Below are 5,339 nucleotides of genomic sequence, written 5' to 3'. Positions count from 1 at the left end.
TACCTCACATTTCTACTATAGCATACTAAAATAAATTCATCTCTGTCAAACAAAAATAACTTGTATAATTTTCCCTAAAATTGAAAAAATATTTGTCATGCTTAATTAATATTACAACGGACTAAGGTCACCTAAAATACTACTCATGGTTTAAATATTTTTGTGGTAATTATAAAATTTTTGGACGTAACAGTTGTATGGAGAGACAGAGATATTGATGGATAGCCTGTAATCAAAATCGTCATTTCAGGGTCTTTAAAGTATATATAAGAAAAGTTTACGTAAGTGCATACCGTGAGGGAACTAAATGCTTCTTCATTCCTAGGGTTAAAATCGAGGACTCTGACATATTCAAAAATTGAGTCCTTCTTTCTTCCCTATTTAACTTGTAATTATTGTTGGTTCCCTCAACAAAACTTAAAAAAGAAAAAATAAAATAAATCTGTTATTTTGTTATATAAAAAAGAAAGTTAAAAATGGCTCATGGTAATGAGAAAGAAATAGATATGAGAACCGAGGAGGAGAAAGCCATAGATGCATGGCTTCCTATCACATCGGATCGAAATGCGAAATGGTGGTACTCTACTTTTCATAATGTTACTGCCATGGTTGGTGCTGGTGTTCTGAGTCTTCCATATGCCATGTCTGAGATGGGATGGTATATATGTTTTTTTACTTTAATTCCCACATCATACTTATTTGGTTGGTCGTAAATTACGATGTTTTAAATATTAAATAATAATGATAATTATTATTTTTGATTTGTTGCATTCAGGGGCGCCGGAGTGGTAGTAATGTTTATGTCTTGGGCAATAACATTTTACACAATATGGCAAATGGTAGAGATGCATGAAATGGTACCAGGAAAAAGATTTGATAGATACCACGAGCTAGGTCAACATGCATTTGGTGAGAAGCTTGGTCTTTGGGTAGTTGTACCCCAACAAATAGTGGTGGACGTAAGTTCATGCATAATATACATGGTTACAGGTGGCAAGTCATTAAAGAAATTTCATGAAACAGTTTGTCCTGATTGTCAACCAATAAAACTTACCTACTTCATCATCATTTTTTCGTCCGTCCAACTTTGTTCTTTCTCACTTACCAAATTTCAATTCTATATCATTTGTGTCCTTGGCTGCTGCAGTTATGTCGTTGACATATTCGACTGTTGCTTGGGCAGCATCTGTAGGTAGAGGTATTGAAGGTAGGGTAGTGAGCTATGAACTTAGGGGTGAAAAGACAAGTGATAATGTATTCATGTTTTTGAGTGCACTTGGTGATGTTGCTTTTGCGTATGCTGGCCATAATGTTGTTCTTGAGATTCAAGCTACTATTCCATCAACACCAGAAAAACCCTCCAAAGGTCCTATGTGGAAGGGTGTATGGGTCGCTTATCTCATCGTTGCTATTTGTTACCTCCCTGTCGCTTTTATTGGCTATTGGGCCTTTGGTAATCAAGTTGAGGATAACATCTTGCTTTCACTCGAAAAACCTATGTGGCTTGTTGCTGCTGCTAACATGTTTGTTGTCGTCCATGTTATTGGAAGTTATCAGGTACATATACATATACCTAAAACATTCATTCATTCTTATTTATTCATAAACTTATAATTATATACATTGCTTCCAGGTTTTCGCAATGCCTATGTTTGACATGATAGAAACATATGCCGTCAAATCTATCAAATTAAAACCTTCCACTTTTCTTCGCTTCGCAGTTCGTACAACATATGTTGGTAAGTGCAATTACATTTTCCATAAAGCCTGCATCATCATGCATCAATTTGTCATATTTACTCTTACTTTAATTTTTTTTTTATTGTATATATATATATATATAGCAATGACGTTATTCGTTGGTATGACCATACCATTCTTTGGTGGTCTAATGGGGTTCTTTGGTGGATTTGCTCTAGCCCCAACATCATATTACGTAAGTTAAATTTAATTATACTCTATAAATATCGATATTCTTTTGTGTATTGCTTCTCCTCAATCACTAATTTCTTTATTTTTTTCAACTTATTTAGCTTCCTTGCATCATTTGGCTTATCATAGTAAAACCCAAAAGGTTTGGCTTTTCTTGGTGGATGAATTGGGTGAGTAAAATATTATTTTTTAATTCCATCCATTTAATGTTATCTAATTTTTTTAATCTTACTATGTGTTTTCCAAATAAATTTCAGTTTTGCATCATAATTGGAGTATTGCTAACTGTTTTATCGCCTATCGGAGGAATGTGGACTCTTATCAAACAAGCAAAGAATTACCGATTTTACCAGTGATTTTTAGTTTCTTTTTCTGAAAACTTGTAACTGTAAATAGTTATCTTTTTGTTTTTCTTTTGCTATTTTGTTTGTTACAGTTATGTTTTTGAATAATCATTTAGAACAACAAAAATGTATGTTGTTATAGATACACATTGTGAATAATACTTGGAAATAAAATATTTCCGTTTACGAGTACTACCGTCTAATACTACTAGTTTTAGGGCTCTCTCGTTTAGACACTAAGTCTTCAACAATTGGTTAAATACACACTTTTTATGATATCATCACTTAAAGGTCAAAAACTATCATCTCTCATCACAAATATCTAAAATAATACCCTCTCAATATTAATTAATTGAATTTGTGAGGCATCACACATATATTAAGAAAAATATTCAAGAACATGGTCTAAATTATAATTTGCACTATTGTCTAAGTAAAATCATAAATATATAAGGGATAATGTCCAAGTACCTCCTCAACTTATGCCCGAAATCTCAGAGACACACTTATACTATACTAAGGTCCTATTACCCCCTGAACTTATTTTATTAATAATTTTTTACCCCTTTTCGACCTACGTGGCACTATCTCATGGGCCCAACGATGGTTGACTTTTTTTTCAAACTAGTGCCACGTAGGCTAAAAAAGGGTAGAAAATTACATGTAAAATAAATTCAGGGGGTAATAGGACCTTATTATAGTATAAGTGTGTCTCTGGAATTTCGGATATAGGTTGAGGGGGTACTTGTGCATGATCCCAATATATCACATTATAAATAGTGTAAGTATCTCCTATAAAATATAAAACTTCAATAAATGAAAGATCAAATATGAATTTTTTTTTAAACGTACATCTTGAACTTTAAAAAATCTATTTATTTTGAAGAACAAAAATGGCTAAAACAATTCACTTTATATAGAATAGAGGGAGTACAAAATAGTTTCTAACCCATCTCAATCCTTAAGTTATAAAAATACAGAATAGTCTCATGGATAGTGTCAACAATTGTCACACGACGCCTTGGATAATTATGGATAATGTTAATCAAATTATTAAACTTAAGGAGCTTACGGGTTTTAATATGGTGCACTACTTTAGGGAAGCAAACAAAGTCGCGGACAGGTTTACTAATCCAAGTAATGGCTTCTCGTAAAATCATATATAACCTTTTTGGTTCAATCATACTTTTATAATTCTAAGTCTTTATCATATAGATCTATGTCATCTGGTATGATTAATTCTGCCCAGGATCGACTATATTGCGAAATTGTAAGAAAAGAGAGATGTGTGGATGGTTAGTGATTGATGATTTATTTACAAAGACAAATACCACTTATATACAAGTTCCTAATGACTTTTCATCCTTACTAAAAGACGATTGACCTTTACTATTTACACAGTTACTAACCTTTACTATTTACACAATAACTTGACTCCTACTATTCATGAATGTGACTTTTTGTCCTCTACTATTCGTGAATAGGACACACTGAGGGGGGGATCGACTATATTGCGGAATTGTAAGAAAAGAGAGATGTGTGGATGGTTAGTAATTGATTATTTATTTACAAAGACAAATGTCACTTATATACAAGTTCCTAATGACCTTCCATCCTTACTAAAATACGATTGACCTTTACTATTTACACAGTTACTAACCTTTACATCAAAGTGAAAGGACACTAAGAAGTGACAGATTGGTGCTTCCCAATCTTCGTACATTCAACAGAAGGCAACTAGCAAAATCCACTAAAAGAAAAATAACTTTTATTAGAGGCATTTCTTTTTTTTATCTCTAAAAGTCCTAATCAAGTCATAATTGGTCAATAACGATTAAAAAAATTCGGACACCACGTTATGGCTATGTCCTAAAAAGTTCACGGCCAGACATAAATCAGCTCGTTAAAAAGTCATTAGTGATGAGAAAAAATTCGATCATTATACCGAGGGGAAGTTCGACGTGATTGAGGGTCGAAAGCTAAATTTCAATTTGAGGCTTAAAAAATATAAACAAACTTTATTTATGCATTTATTCAAAAATTATTTTTCTTACATTATTTAGATAAAAATTATTCGTATTTTAATATTGTTTCTTTAGTTATTAATTTTAGTTAAGATTTTATCAACTCAACATTGGAATGAAAGAGGCAATTATCATATGAATTGTTAACATAATTCAATTAGTAATAAATTGGCAAGTATTAAATAAAGATAAAAGTTTGAAGCATATAATTTGGCGCAAGAAGTTGATGACTTGATATATCCCATTTTAATATGCTTGTAGTAATGGTTGAAACAAATTTTAAAAAAAAAGTTTTAAAAATTGTAACTCACTTTATTTAGCACTTTTCACTATTAATATTTTTTAATTTTTAACAAAGTACAAAAAATGTTAAAATAAATAAAATAATATATATTTTAAAAAATTGTACTTTTTATGATAAATAATTATTTTTTATATAAAAGTTTCAACACATAATTTATTTATTCTTGATAAAAATTTGAGGCCCAAAGAAAAAGTTTATTCTCAAAGGCATAGAGTCAGAACTGGTTATACCTTAGTTTAACAATCAAATTGACCTTGTTTATTGATTGTTACTACTACGAATCTCATTTATGACACTGATAGCATGTCATTCAAAGCTAAACAAAATCTACTTAAGTATAAAATTGAATGCAACACTAGAATTTTTCCCACAATTCTCGTGACTTATTCTCGACAGAAAGATTAAAAACGAATAAATACCATTCTTCATTTGAAAGTAGATGAAAATAATTAGATGTTAGACAAAAAAAAAATGTTGCTTACACTATTTTAAAAATATTATTATGTGTTTATCAGATCCTTAAAAAATTATGTGTTTTTGGAGGATCTGACATGAGTACGTATATTAATATTTTTGGAGAATCTGAACAACACGAGAGTGAAAAGAAAAATAAAGACTTCAATTTTGTGGACACTCATATTGTGTTTTATCATAGACCAATTTGGAAATGAAGCATTGATAATTTATGACGGAATACTTATCAATCAATCGTGTAAATAAAATAGTAAAAATTAT

The 5,339-nt window shown here is 30.8% G+C and overlaps 1 pseudogene across 1 annotated transcript; it reads left to right on the top strand.

Moving 5' to 3' along the window:
- The first annotated feature begins 339 nt into the window (after positions 1-339).
- On the top strand, positions 340-2,468 carry LOC101262085 (lysine histidine transporter 1-like; annotated as a pseudogene). Its single transcript, XR_011213326.1, has 6 exons — positions 340-658; positions 776-1,557; positions 1,634-1,739; positions 1,845-1,936; positions 2,034-2,102; positions 2,190-2,468. The product of XR_011213326.1 is annotated as a lysine histidine transporter 1-like (transcript).
- Positions 2,469-5,339: the final 2,871 nt, after the last annotated feature.

This window comes from Solanum lycopersicum, chromosome 12, assembly GCF_036512215.1.
Source record: "Solanum lycopersicum chromosome 12, SLM_r2.1".
NCBI lineage: Eukaryota > Viridiplantae > Streptophyta > Magnoliopsida > Solanales > Solanaceae > Solanum > Solanum lycopersicum.
This window is presented reverse-complemented; position numbering and strand designations above follow the sequence as displayed.